Here is a 16389-nt window from a genome sequence, read left to right as displayed (position 1 = left end):
ACTGTATAGCTGACGATATAAAGTGTCACTGTATAGTTAACTATATAAACTATATACTGTATAGCTGACGATATAAAGTGTCACTGTATAGTTAACTATATAAACTATATACTGTATAGCTGACGATATAAAGTGTCACTGTATAGTTAACTATATAAACTATATTCTGTATAGCTGACGATATAAAGTGTCACTGTATAGTTGATGATGCAGTATATATATTGTATGGTTAACTATATAAACTATATATTGTATGGTTGACGATATAAAGTGTCACTGTATAGTTAACTATATAAACTATATATTGTATGGTTGACGATATAAAGTGTAACTGTATAGTTAACGATATAAAGTGTCACTGTATAGTTGATAATATAAAGTGTAACTGTTAGTTGGTGATGCAAACTATATACTGTACGGATGACGATATAAAGTGTCATTGTATAGTTGGCGATATAAAGTGTCACTATACAGCTGACGATATAAAATGTCACTGTATAGTTAACTATATAAACTATAAACTGTATGGTTAACTATATAAACTATATACTGTATAGTTGACGATATAAAGTGGCATTGTATAGTTAACTATATAAACTATATACTGTATAGTTGACGATATAAAGTGTCATTATATAGTTGACGATATAAAGAGGCATTGTATAGTTGACGATATAAAGTGGCATTGTATAGTTAACTATATAAACTATATACTCTATGGTTAACTATATAAACTATATACTGTATAGTTGACGATATAAAGTGTCATTATATAGTTGACGATATAAAGTGGCATTGTATAGTTGACGATATAAAGTGGCACTGTATAGTTAACTATATAAACTATATACTGTATGGTTAACTATATAAACTATAAACTGTATGGTTAACTATATAAACTATATACTGTATGGTTAACTATATATTGTATGGTTAACTATGTAAACTATATACTGTATAGTTAACTATATAAACTATATACTGTATAGTTAACTATATAAAGTGTTACTGTATAGCTGTCGATTTCTTATATCATATTTATGTCATCAAAGTTGATATATACTTTGCTGATATTGACCTTTTTTTCTATTGATATCAACTTTTACAATATTATTGTTATTATAAGTCAGTTTGGTATTTACTTCGATTTTACATTTTTGGGGTACTTTTGATATGGACTTTTATTAACTTTTCCAAAATAGATTGCTCAATAATATTCATAGTTTTCATTAATGTTCTCATCACAAATCACTTTATTGTTGCTCACAGGTGTATTTATATTTTCATGCTTGTGATATGTTGTTTTGTGATATATGTTTCACTCCTCTAGAAGGTCTTTGCCAAGGAACCATAATAAATGTATGCATAACATGTGTTGCGTTAATATGTAGCCTATGGAATTACGACTGAGCAATCTTCCATCTTAACTATTATTAGGCTTAAAAAAGTGGCATTTGTTCGCCAGATCCAAGCGTTTTACGTCAAAGGATTCAACCTTTAGTCTTGATAAAGTGACTGCTTCAACTCTTTTATTTAGCTTTTATAATATATATATATGCGTATAATATGCAAGCTGAATAAGACCAACTTATAACAGCGTCTGAAAATAATTTTTTTCTACATTTTTCGATTTGTTCCGTTTTAATGTTGATATTCTGTTACGATGACAAGGCAATGCTTTATGAAAACTGCGGAAAATTACAATACAAAAATTTCAAACATATGAATATGTAGGACAATTAAATATTAAGCTTTGTCCGAAACCACGGACATGACTAACTGCAAAAAACATTCTGTTTCATGAGGATGGTTTTCACGATGAAATTTGAAAAGAAGTCTGTTTGTATTCCGTAGTTAATTTAACCAACATACTCATGTTTACTGTCCGAATTATATATTTTTGAGTAAAGTACTCTGAAGTTTATAATTAAATGTTTGATTTTTTCTTCACCATGTTATGCCCTTGAGTACTTTTTGATTTTAATATTTGTTTATTAAGTGTTTTCTTCAGGAAAAGCATATCTGTCTCCTCTAAACCTGAATTATGTTATATGCAAGTGAGTAGATCAATTTTCTCAAAAATAAGCCAGGCATAGCCTCATGTTTAGCGTGCTCAGGTTGTAAACCTGAGGATTCATGGCTTGTGAGGCGTTGACGCAAAATGCACTGAGTACAATCTGGAATGAGTAAAACGTATGTTCGTTAAAGAGACGGACATTTGTGAAAGAAAGAAAATTTTACAGATGGTGGTGCTCAAGCCTCCATCCCTATCTCAGATTACCCAATGGTTGTTTGCAGTCATTCATTTAATTTCAGGCCTCCATCCCTATCTAAAATTACCCAATAGTTGTCCGAAGTCATTCATTTAATTTCAAGCCTCCATCCCTATCTAAAATTACCCAATTGTTGTCTGAAGTCATTCATTTAATTTCAGGCCTCCATCCCTATCTAAAATTACCCAATAGTTGTCTGAAGTCATTCATTTAATTTCAAGCCTCCATCCCTATCTAAAATTAGCCAATGGTTGTCTGAAGTCATTCATTTAATTGTGCGTACTCTTTTAGTCTTGCAGAGTTCATGAAAATTGGTTAGGTGAGTTGATCGGTACGTTTCAGAACATTCGTTTGTTTAATAGTAGTAATATTTTACCTAGACAATTTGGGTTTTACTATACTGTTCAAATCAATATGAGAGCTGAAATCGTAATTTCACAAGATAAAGTTTTTAGTAATCCGTTCTTTTTTTCTTTTATTAAACCTGCTTCATTAAGAGTAACTAATTCCTGCAATTTAATTTGTTTTATTTCGATATTGTAAGCAAAACTAGTTTTTAATTGAATATTACCACTGAGATTTTCAGATGAGAATCATTCTATAATCACCAACAGCTGTTTGTTTTCGCATATGTTTCTGGTATGAATCACTCTCCAGTCAGCAAAAGGCGTGTTTTTGTCTTTTATAAAATTCTGGCGAGATTCTGTCTCCAATGGATAGAAATTGAGTTGTTTGCACATTTTCGGATGAAAATCAGTATCCAGTCATTAAAAGTTGGTTATATCCGTATATGTTTTAGTATGAATCCGTCTCCAATCTGTAACACGTATTTGGTTGGTTTTGTGTAATTTTCTTTAAGGATCAGTATCCGGTCAATGACAGTTGGTTATTTCTATATATTTTTTTGTAATAATCGGTATCCAGTTAGTAACAGTTGGTTGTTTCTATAGGTATTCTAATAGGATTCAGTAACCAGTAAGTAACATTGTTGTTTCTGTGTATTTTCTTGTAAGAATCGGTAATGTGCAGATGGTTGTCTTTGCAAACATTATAATTAGAGTCTGCCTTAAGTCAGTAATAGTAGGTTGTTTATATGTAACTTCTTGTAACAATCAGAGTCCATTCAGTAACATGTGGTTGGTTGTTTCTGTTTAATTTCTTGTAAGGTTCAGCACCCAGTCAGTGACAATTAGTTAATTCTGTGTATTTACTTCTAAGAATCAGTATACAGTCAGTAACAGTTGGTTAATTTTGTGTATTTATTTCTAAGAATCAGTATCTAGTCGGTTACATTTGGTTGTTTCTGTATATGCTCTAGTAAGAAGCAATCTCATGGGGTTTGTTGTTTCTGTGTAACTTTTTGTACGAATCAGTATCCAGTCAATAACAGTTGATAAATTTTATGTATTTACTTCTAAGAATCAGTATCCAGACAGTACGAGTTGGTCGTTTTTATATATTTTCTTATACCAATCAGTATCTAGTCACAATCGCTGTTGTTTCTGCATATTTGTTGGTAATAATCAGTCATTAATAGCTTGTTGTTTCTGTGTATGTTTTTCGCAAGAATCAGTCTTCAATCAGTAACATGCAGTTTGTTGTTTTTGGAAATGTTATAAATACAATCAGTCAGTAGTCAGTGAAATATTTTTTATGATTCTTAGATCAAATGTTTATATCATTTAGTTGTATTTTAAAGGTAATACAACTGGATATATCTGACAATTTCATTTCACCAGTTATAGCGAGACTACTCTTTTTTTTTTTCTCTGTACGCCATTTAGACATATAGTAGACAGACTCTTTACCTTCATTAATGACTCGGAAAAAAAAGCGATGTCTCATCAAAACTTTGATATATCACGTGATTTCCCGACACAAAAACAGAAGTTGTTTTTCTGCGGATGTTTTTTGTTTGTATTATTTTACTTTTACTTGCTCAGATAAACAATTTTGCTCGAACTGGTTATTATTATTACCAGGAAAAACAGTTTTGCTTTAAGCAAACATAATTTGTAAATTGTTACTACATTATCCTGTAGTATTCATTTGTAGGCTGTAACAATTACTTTTACGTTTTTAAAACATACATTAATTAAAGGAACAAAGTGAAAAAATAAAGCCAGGTAGCCGATTTAAAAGGCAATAACCATAATCGTACATCAATTAAACTTTTAATGTAAATGAATTCCCATAATGTTCAAGTACTGTATGTTTATTATTTTAATTATTAATTGTGGAATGTAAAAATAAAAGAATTAATGTCATTTTACTTTAGTCTTATATTTTCGTAACACCCTCTAATATTTGCATATTTGGACCCTTATAGTCTTTCATTAATGTTTCATTGATGAAGAAGGACTTTCGGGAGAAGTGGTCGTTTTGTTACTTATGCATTGTGTCTAGTTAATCAGTAAAATGTATTTAATTCCTTCCTAAGAATGTTTAGGCAATTATTAGAACAGTTTGTGTACAGTCTTGGCCAACATTTTTACCTACTGTTCTGTATTCATGTTATTGTCTACATGCATGGAGTAGCTACTGAGTACGTTCCCGAGTAGTAACAGAGAAGGTAGCGTATGATCAGACAAAAATATACGAGTTGAAACTTGGTTGAATGGACTTTAACTGCCTGTTGTAGAAACACAAGTATAGAGGACGACGTTTCGAAAGTCTTCCGGCTTTTGTCTTCAAAGAATGTACGAGTTGTTACTCTAGTCTGTATAAGTTGTTCGTCAAAACATACATAGATACCTGTATCTTATAGAAGGGTGTGCTTTTGATATAATCTTTTTCGAAACAGACCAACGCTTTGTTTAGACAGTTTCTCTGTACTTAGTGAATAGTCATAACTCGTCACGTGCCAGAAAGTTCTGTGGACATCATGAAGGATTTATTAGAACAGCAAAAAATTTTATCAGACATCTATAGAAAGATGTGTAATTCAGCATTTCATATATTACAACAAAACTTATTTTGGAATAACATTCTGTGCGTTCAGTATATAATTTCATGACTAGACTTTGAAATCTTTCTTTGATTCAAAAATTGTCTTTGTTTTCAAACATTTTTATTGGTTTTTAAATCTGTTTTTTTTTATCGTATCTAGCCCTAATGAGGCTATGTTAATTCTCCAAGCTTCTTCTAGAAATTGTTTTAATGTTGATTTATTTTTTTGCTCTGAAGTCTTCTACTTATTAAGCTTTATATGAAACGACATTTGGTCTAAATTGTTTCTTGTACTTATTATTGAAACAGCTTTGGAATATTTTTTCATCATAGTGGCTAGCTGTGGAGGCATTTTTATAAAATATTCCTCAAAACTGAAACAGGTGTAATTCTAGCTCGTATCTGGCTTTACCGGCAAATTTCTTATACTCTGAAACATTTCACTATGCTGGCTTTTAAAACACTTTTTACTAACATTGTAGGTAGATACCTTGGCTTTGGAGCAACCTTTCTTATGGTGACGAATTTCTCGTGTTGGATAACTGAGGTGTGTTTTTTATATTGGGGGGGGGGTCTGAGATATTATCTGTATATAACCTAAGAAGAGGTTTTTTTCCATCGGGAACTCTTCTTTAAATTAGTATCAGAGGAACGATTATATATAGAGAGTAAAAGATATATGACTGTTCTTAGATTTATGCCATTCTAAGTTTACTAATATGGTATATAAACACAGAATTTGTTTGAATAGAGTTGTTTAAACATTTGTTTAACAACAAGTAACAACAGAATTTATTTATTTTCTCTTCTAGTATAGGCAAGCACACACGTGCGTCAGGTTTTGTTATAGAAAACTGGTTATGGAATATGAATAACTTGCTGGTGTTCTAGTTACTTATTGTCCCAGGTCATTCCCTTTGGTGCCACGTAAATCTTCTCACCGATGAGGTCGCGGTAGGGCTGCTTGGCATGAAATTTCTATAGTGATTCCAACTGTGAGGCAGGTTTTAGTAATATCTCTAGGTTACATAACCTCTTATTTTTGTAGATGAAATAAACAGACATGTTGTAGATAGTGCATGTAATCTGAGAGAGATGAAACTATTTTCTCTCTGTATAAAGTTATTATCTCAGTCAGACTTATAAAGATTTTCCCTTCGCATTCAGAACTCTTCCCCACATTCTGAGAGAGTGAAGGTGTCATGTGTGTTGTGTACGTGTCAGCTTTAATCGTTATTCATACTGATAAAGCTTTATTTCACTTTGTATTTGACTTTTCCTTCAGTTCAGTCAGAGCTAGAAATTCAGATTAAATTCTGCATAATATTGTTTGCCTTTCCTCCTGTTACATGCGGTTACTGTTTTACCCATAAGGCAAGTCAGTAAACCTGAACATACTACAATAGCAATAATTACTCTACTTCATTAGCAAGGTGCGGTTACTGTTTTACCCATAAGGCAAGTCAGTAAACCTGAACATACTACACTAGCAATAATTACTCTACTTCATTAGCAAGGTGCGTTACTGTTTTACCCATAAGGCAAGTCAGTAAACCTGAACATACTACACTAGCAATAATTACTCTACTTCATTAGCAAGGTGTGGTTACTGTTTTACCCATAAGGCAAGTCAGTAAACCTGAACATACTACACTAGCAACAGTTACTCCAATTCATTAGCAAGGTTGGCCAGGAGTGACTTAATGGTTAGCATACAGGGTTGTAACTTGAAAGTTCAAAGCCCATGATGTGCCACTGAGCACACTTTCGGCTTTCAGCACGTTATAAAAATGAGAATCAGTTGCCCTATTCATTTAAGAGTAGGCATGTAGGCATGTATATTCAAAAGATGGTTTATTCCATTCATTTTATCAAATACATTGAACTTCTCAAATCTGGCTGAGTCCTTTCCGCTTTTGTTGTTTTTGTTGCTAATTTTTGTCAGACAGTTTTCGTCCCAAGTCACCTGATTCAGTCATTAGCAACTCATACTTGTTAGTCACTTGATTCAGTCATTTAGCAACTCATACTCGTTAGTCACTTGATTCAGTCATTTAGCAACTCATACTTGTTAGTCACTTGATTCAGTCATTTATCAATTCATACTTGTTAGTCACTTGATTCAGTCATTTATCAATTCATACTTGTTAGTCACCTGATTCAGTCATTTATCAATTCATACTTGTTAGTCACTTGATTCAGTCACTTATCAATTCATACTTGTTAGTCACCTGATTTAGTCATTATCACCTCGCACTTGTCCGCCACCTGATTTAGTCATTATCACCTCGCACTTGTCCGCCACCTGATTCACTCATTGGTGTATCACACTTGTTAGCTACCTAATTCAGTCATTAGCAACTCAAACTTGTTAGCTGCCAGTGACTTCGCCTAAAGGTGAGCCTTATTAACGAGAAGCTCCATTTAAGTTCAAATTCAACTATAAATATTCATTATCGCCCATAAATGATTTTGTTTTATAATAATATATGTTTTTAACATTTAAACTAAACCGGAGAGCTTCCAAAGAAATATTGATTACATTAAAACGTTTTGACATTTTTAATTTATGTAAAATCATTAAAAGTAGTTCACAGCCATGATGCTTTTATCAGCACTATAAACACTTACGTATGAAGTAGTAGAATTATAACGTGCTAATGATTTCCTATGATGTGTTAATTATATTTTTAATCTCTTATGAAAATGTTTTTGTGCCAAACTTTTTTCTAATAATAATATTAAAGGATATTGGCAAATTGCTTCTCCTATTATACATTTTCAGGCTTCAATATCCATCTCGTTTTTAAAGTATATTAACATTGTTGTCAATGGAAATATTTTCTTAATCTTTCGAGATAATTTTATTGACTTTCTAAGGTAGTAATAAAAGCTGTTTCCACGTTTAGATTTCCTTTATTCTAGATTGAATTAAAGCTATTACCACGTATCGTTTTTAAGGATTTACACTCAACTTAATCACATTATGATATGTCAAGATCTATTTATTTCCAGCAAAGTGTTTCATAATAATGTAAGTTTCAAAAATTGAAAGTTTTATTATAACAAAACAAATCTATTCACTTTACTTGTTTACTTAATTTATTATTTGTATATCTTTTGAATGAATTGAAATTTGTAATAATTAATCATGTGTTTATAGTTAACAAAATAACAGAATTGAGTTTCGTTTTATACTATACTTTGTTTCGAAATGTTATAGTATTTTATAGTGAAAAGTGCAAGTGGGGATTTATAATGGCAACTCCTGTCTCAATCTAAGCTAGCTTCTTATAGTTTGATCTCTTTTGAAGTTCGTGCACAGCTACACGAGGGTTATCTGGCTAGCTGTCCCTAATTTAGTACTGGTATGCTAGAGAAAAGGCAGCTAGTCAACACAACCCACTGCAAACTCTTTGGCTACTCTTTTACCAACGCTTCACATTATAGCGACTCATGGCTGAAAGAGCAAGCATGTTCTGTGATGGGAAATCGAACCCACGACCATCAAATTTCGGTTCGAGCGCCTTAACCACGAGGCCATGTCAGGCCTTTCTTATAGAAGGTTAAAAAGGTTTTTAAGTCAGTTATTTTAAACTTAGCTATAAGACATATGTAAATTTTAATAGAATCCACTGAAAAACCTACTGCATAGCAGTATTTTGTACACAAGAATGGAAATTTTACAGACATGCACATGCTAGCTTTGAGGTATAGTTTTCTAAAACTGAATTGAAGCTGCTTGTGTCCCAAAGTTTCTGGACTGAGGTTAAGCCTGAGCTATTAGTTCTTATCGTTGATGTCCAACTTTCCTTTGAGTTTGGAAATACAATTTGGGTTTTAATGCAAAACCCAGATGAATATTATCATAAAGGTTTGTATTTCTCTGATAGAATTATGATTTACAAAACAAGTTCTGTTATATGTTTTATTATTATCACTTCAATAACAAGCCGCATTTTGTCTACTAATAATAAGGAAATTAGATAAAGTGGCAGGTTTGAAAGAATATGAGCCTGTTGTTATGCGCCAGTTAATCACAGACATGATCTTGAAAAATTCGTTGCAAAGGTTATGATACTAAATTAATTTTCAGGTTCTAATATAGTTTCGCTTTCAGTAAGAAGGAAACATATCTGTGGCGCTTTAAGTACACCCCGATCTGCCCATTAATTGAATACTTAAAGTAGTGCAAGCTCACGTTCAGCATTAGAACATATTGACGTTATTTCTTCTAGAGGAAACGCAAGTTCGTAAACTTTTCGTATCACTAATCTGAGAGGTACTTAGTTCTCCCTAAATGTCAATGGCTTATCGTATGTTCGATCGTTTGTATATTGTAGGCTATATTTCTTTTAACGTTTTGTTAAGTCATATACAATAGCTTATCATATAGCAAGGGAAACATTACGCGTTAGTCTGTGCAAGGTGAACAATTTATTCCAAAATATTGTGATCCTTGTCTTTCCCTGAATCTTTACTCGTAGTCTTATTGTACTTTTTATACCAAAAACTAAAACAGGATGCTCTGTTATATGAAAAAGAGCCAAACTACTATCTCTATGATTATTTTTGATCCATTAATGGCTCCGTAAAGAAGCAATTAAATCAAAATTTTTTTTAATGTACATGTAGTATCTTCATCCACATTACCTTGTTTTATATTTTTCACTTCTGAGATTTTTGCACTGGTTCAAGATCAAATATAATTATAATTACAATAATTCTGTCCTTAATATCTGTTTCACCGGTTATTCCGGATAAGGGAATCTGAAGAACGGCGTGATAAAAAGAATATCAAACCTATTAAAATAACATCTTCAGCTAACTAATTTACTAGAGGATCAAAACAAGTTTTAAATTTACTAATAAGAAAAAAAATGGAAATCACTGAAACACTTTAACACTCTTGTTGTTTGTGGTGACGTACTACAGATGTTACTGTAGAGAAAAAAGGTCAGGAAATCACTGACACACTGTAACTTTTATTGTATACAAGTTGAAATACCCGTCAACTGATGGGGAATGTTTAAACTTAATTAAAACAATGTAAGGTTAACATCAATCATCTATTTCAAAGTAATAAGTTTAACATAAACTTTATCTCAAAATTTTAAAATTATTACAAAACTTCTTCATAAACAACATTTGCAGTTTGCTTTCCATCTACTAACAAATAAAGATTTTGAAGTGATTCCACCCTTGAACATCCTACATCTCATTGATCTTGGGAAAAGTATGGGTGTTTGAGAAACAATCCAGCAACTTTCATTCTTTGACCTTGAATGCCTTTAGGATATTCAACATTGTCTAAAGCATCAACCTGCCAAGATTGTTTGAGATTGACTCAAAAGTGGGGGAATAATTAACCAACAGGCTTTACGAAGTAGGAATAGGGATAAGTTCGATTTTGACCCCCTTAGGAGATTACCCAAAAATTATAATGTTTACAAACACATTTTAGTTGAGATTGGCCAAATAGGCTCGGAGGAGTTAGGGTGCAAACAAACACAAATTTCATCTTTATATATATATAGATACTGACATGCTACAGATGTTGCTGTAGAGAGAGAAGATCAGGAAATCACTGAAACACTACAACTATTATTGTATATACTGACATGTTACACATGTTACTGTAGAGACAGGAACTGAGGAACCATTGAAACACTGTATCACTTTTATTGTTTGTGATGGTGTGCTACAGCGGTTACTGTAGAGACAGGAGTTGAGGAAATTACTGAAACACTGTATAACTTTTATTGTTTGTGGTGGCATGCTACAGAGGTTACTGTAGAGGCAGGAGTTGAGGAAATTACTACAGTGTTTCAGTAATTTCCCCAACTAAACAATAAGAGTGAGTGGTGGCAACCTACAGAGGTTACTGTAGAGACAGGACTTGAGGAAATTACTGAAACACTGTATCCCTTCTGTTTTTTATGCTGGCAGGCTACAGACGTTACAAAAAAGACAGAAGCTGAGCAAAATTACTAAAACCACGTATCACTTTTATTGTATATACTGATATGAGGAAATTACTAAAACACTATTTTATTCCACTTTTTACATTAAATTGCTAAGGAGGTTGCATTAGCACTGGAGCTGCGGGAATTTCTGAAACACTGAATTGCTTTTATTGTTCATGTTGACATATTACACTAGATTGCTGTTGAAACTAGCCCACAGGATCACAGAAGAATATTCTCCTGAAGAAGAATAGTGAAATATTCGAAAGTGCTCGAGTGTTGAGTCTCATTTGAAAACCAATAGATTGCTGTAGGTACGAAATCTAAGGAAGTTACTGAAACATTGTGTTTTGTTTCCCTTATCAATATCTAAGATTACATATATATGTATATATATATATATAATATAATATAATATGTATAATATAAGCTGGTGTTACTAGTGTAAAATTCTCGATGAACGCAAAATCAGAATTTTACGAATTAACAAAGTAATTTATCTGTCTCTAATTCAAACGAAATCCTTTTCGTTACAATGAGTAAAGATACTTGCAGTTGTTTTCCTTCAAGGAGGTAACTGGGATTTTACTTTAACATTTTATTCAAGGAAGTAACTGAGATTTTACTGTAACATTTTCTTCAAGGAAGTAACTGAGATTTTACTGAAACATTTTCTTCATGGAAGTAACTGGAAGTTTACTGTAACATTTTCTTTAAGAAGGTAACTGGGATTTTACTGTAACGTTTTTTTTTCAAGGAGGTAACTGGAATTTTACTGTAACATTTTCTTCAGGGAGGTAACTGGGATTTTACTGTAAAGTTTTCTTCAAGGAGGTAACTGAGATTTTACTGTAACGTTTTATTCAAGGAAGTAACTGGGATTTTACTGTAACATTTTCTTTAAGGAAATAATTAGGATTTCATTGTAACGTTTTCTTCAAGGAGGTAACTGGGATTTTTACTGTAACATTTTTGTGAACGAACTTTATTTTTCGCTAACCAGCAGATCAATCAAAGTTGTTTGATTGGTTATTTTGTATGAAAAGACAGTTTGTTTGGAAGCGCTGTTGTTTTTTTTTTCTTTTTACTTGCTGTTCTCCAATATTTTCTATATCTTAGCATGTAACGTCTAACCAGGAAATACGTATCGAAAGTTTGTATCTTGAAGTCATTTTGTGGACATTGCACCTTCATCCTTGATCATGTCTTCCTTCCTCATGGATATTTACATATCGTGTGTATATGAAAGATCTAAACAGATTTTGAAACTGCATTCTATACAACCAATGAATAATTAGTGCATCTCATATTTCATGCAAGACAATTAAACACCATTCTTATAAAATGATGCGAATGTATTTTCTTTGGTAATTTTTATTATCAAGCATCTGGTGATTTGTCATGTGATTCGAAATGTTAATTGTTGACCATAAATCAACTTTTGTAAGTAAATATTTGGTAGACGTTACTTCAGTTCATGGTATTTGAGTTAATATAGGTTAATTCCTACTAACAGAAGGAGTAGCCTTACATTGATGCTGAATGTTTAAAAAGTGTTAATAAGGTTGTGAAAAATCTTCCATCGGTTCTCTAAGAAAGCCCTTTCCAGGTCATGTTTAATGAAATTGAAGTTCCTAGATAAAAATAGGAAAACATTTGGTCCGATTATTCCCACCTCAGCATATGACTATTATCGGGACCTGTAATGAAGTGCTACTAACCTCTTAAAAAGAATAGTCCTCTATTTATTATTGGTCCACTAAATGTGTTCTTGGCACCATTGCAGCCGAGCTGTTTTTTTTTTTGGCTTGCTATGAGTGACATATACTTTATAAAGCACTTTGAATAGGCTGCGAAGATTTGATTCGGTCTCGAAGCAGGTGACCTACAATTGTGGTGAGCCAGGATTCATATCTATCCGTCGCCTTCTTGTGTTGCAGGATAATGATTTGTCACGTTCAGGTGTCCAAATAAATTGTTTCTCATTCTGTAACGACTACTTGAGAAACTTGTAGTCAATTCGGAAATGTATGATGTGATTGACCAGCTTTCTTTCATCATATAGTTTTTGCATGAGTTTCACATCCAATTACCTTCTTTCAGACCTTCCCTCTAGTTTATCACAAAGTTAAGGAGAGTAGTATATACAGATAGTTCTTATATAGCTTTGGACGAAAATTCTAAAATAAACAAACATTTGGAACGGTTTGATTCCCTTCAAAGTGACAACTAAATTAATACAGAAAGAAACCACCAGAAATAAGACATAAGCTGAGAGACCAATGATTTGCATTTGAGATGACATAGCTGATTACCAAATGCTTGATTTGCATAACTCTGACCTAAATGGTGGATCTTACAACGCCATAGCTATAATATTATAAATTCTAATTATCCTTTAACTGCATTGGGAAATTTGGTGAATGATATATTAATATATTACGTACTGAACCTTTTTTTACCATTCTAATTGAGCTGGCGAGACCTAGTGCTTAGCGTGCCGGATTATAAATCCGATGATCCATGGTTCACGTCCCATTACTCCACCAACATCGCACTTTGCACTTTGAGGTCAGGAGTGTGTTGTAAAAGCGATTGTCAAATATAACCATTTGATTAAGGTCACCTAAGAATTGTGGTGGATGCTAGTTACTAGCTGCCTTCTGTCCAGTCTAGCTGTTCAAGGTAAGGAACGACTTGCCCAGAAAACCAGTGTGTAGTTTTGAGCAAATATCCGAAACCAAAAAACTTTTTGTGTTTTCTTCTATTTTTGAAGCCCCGGCATGGCCAGGTGGTTAGGGCGCTCGACACCCAGTCTGCGGGTTCGAATCCCCATCAAACCAAACATTCTCGCTCTTTCAGCCGTGGGGGCGTTATAATGTGCGGCCATTCCCACTATTCGTTGGTAAAAAGAATAGCCCAAGAGTTCGCGGTGGGTGGTGATGACTAGCTGCCTTCCCTCTAGTCTTACACTGCTAAATTAGGGACGGCTAGCGCAGATAGCCCTCGTGTAGCTTTGCCCGAAATTCAAAAACATACATACATTAATTTCTTCTGTTTCGGTGTCTTGATAGAGAAAGCTCCAATAAGTATTAATAGCTAATTTTTGTTTCACTGAATAATCTATTTAACGTCTTATTTATAACAAAAGTATAAAATATAAACAATGAAGTCACAAGTTACTTTTGCTTTTCTTTCAACAGCGAAAATTGTGCAAAGAAAAAGCTCTCTCGTGTGTGAAGAAAAGGTTTATAAATTTTTTTCAGAGAAAGAAAAGTGCATTAAAGAGATGCACTCTCTACATCTAGTGCCTTGTTTTAAAATACTGCATGATATGTGCCTAACGATTTTTAATCGTGTACATTATTTTGAAGATGTTGGCCTCCAGCAATAAGATATAAAAGTGTCTTTCTTCTTCTTTGCAGAAAACGATTTTTTTCAATAATTTTAAAATATTAAAAATACTCAAAGTTATTAACAAAGCAGTTGTGTTAAGTCTACTCAGAATAGAAAATATATTTCATTTAAGAATGGCAATTTGTAAATCAGTGCAAGCAAAATTTTGGTTTTATAGAATACAGGGTATTCTTCCCTAGGCGTATTGGTGTCAACTAATGATTTCATTTTATTTCTGTCTTACACAATAATTGTTAATGATTTATATCTATATTCATAATATTTGACTGGTTACTTCTAATGTGCATATTCAGAGTCGTTTTTTATCTGAACATAACAGTAAAAAACTTATTATCTCATTGCTGAGACACTACAAACACAAATATACAAATAACGGTATTTCTGTATCTGTCAGCTGGTCTATCAGAACTGTTTGAAATTTTATTTTTAGTTGTTAAAAGAAAATAGTGTGCCATGTATTTAAAAATCTTTCGCTGAGAGACACCAACAGAACTGGCACAGGTAGTTATTTAAAACAATCCACCAATGTATCTACATAGTGTTTAGTATGATTAAATCAGCAAGTACGTGACAACCCCAAACAATATGAAGTCACAGTGGAAGGGCATATATCAGATCTATATTTTCACACTGTTTGCATTGTTTGGTGTTTCGGTGTTAGTGTGATGCTACTGAATACATCGCATCTTGAACGCTTTTGGCATTTCAGACGCAAAATATTTATATACTCAGATCAAAAATATGTGTTCAGATCAGGAATTGAGAATTTGATTTACAAGACGGGGATATTCCTTGCACTTAATGGCTTTGGAAACAATAGAATGTGGATCTACTTGGGGAACCAAAAAGAAACCTAAAACAAGTCGTACTAGTGTACTCCACCTTTGGTAAAAAAAAAGGTGAAAATCAACGAACATAAAGTTCAGTGAGAAAAGTCGTTCACGTGCCCCAGGCAATAATTACGCAACGTAATCAAGATGGATCTCTCTCTGGAAGAGAAACACAAATCACTTGTGCACAAGCTTCTACCACAATATATCCATTTACCTGTTGTATACTTCAGGCAGCTGAAGAATGAAACAGGTGTTCATGCTATTCTATACGAAGACATACTAATCAAGTCACCAGAAACAGAACCTATAGGTTTCTTTGTGATCGGACTGTTGAAACGAGCGATAGGAGATCGTCGTCCACTTACGCTAGATGTATTATGGAAAACACGCAGGGAGAAGGGCAGTTTTTTGAGTATGTGGGAGTTTTTCTGCTGCAGGGCTATTGTCAAAATACATGGCCATCAGACACAACATAACCGAACGTGAGGAAATGGAATGTATCGGTTTGGTGAGACTCCAAACTCAAAGTACTCAATCTGTGTGTTTGTATATATGTATATGTATATAATAGGAGTGTCATTCGTATGTCCTTGTTCGCGGGTCACTCTCCAGATGTCACCTTCTGTTTGTGTGTCTGCCTTTTATGCCTGCGGTTTTGACCTATCTCAGCCAAACTTGGCATGTACCATTAGGGGTACCCAGAATGTTAAATGGAGAAGCTAGTGTTTGGATCTGGTCACAAGGACCATCTATGTCGTCTCCATGCATTTAATAGGTACAGCAGCTAGTATGCCATATAATTCTATTACTCCCGGATGAGTGAAGTATTCCTCGAGGGTAAAATTGATCCCCTGAATTAAAGAAGTACGTCATATAATTCTATAACTCCCGGATGAGTGTAGTATTCCTCGAGGGTAAAATTGATCCCCTGAATTAAAGAAGTACGTCATA

General features: G+C 33.2%; 1 protein-coding gene across 1 annotated transcript in view; it reads left to right on the top strand.

The window, feature by feature from the left end:
* LOC106458930 (growth hormone secretagogue receptor type 1-like) overlaps positions 1 to 16389 on the top strand; it is a 35938-nt gene that overhangs the window by 1273 nt on the left and 18276 nt on the right. The gene's annotated exons all lie outside the window — the stretch shown is intronic.

The sequence above is a fragment of the Limulus polyphemus genome, unplaced genomic scaffold, assembly GCF_000517525.1.
Source record: "Limulus polyphemus unplaced genomic scaffold, Limulus_polyphemus-2.1.2 Scaffold534, whole genome shotgun sequence".
NCBI classification, from domain to species: Eukaryota; Metazoa; Arthropoda; class Merostomata; order Xiphosura; family Limulidae; genus Limulus; species Limulus polyphemus.
Note: the sequence above shows the minus strand (reverse complement) of the source record. Positions and strands in the feature narration are given on the sequence as shown.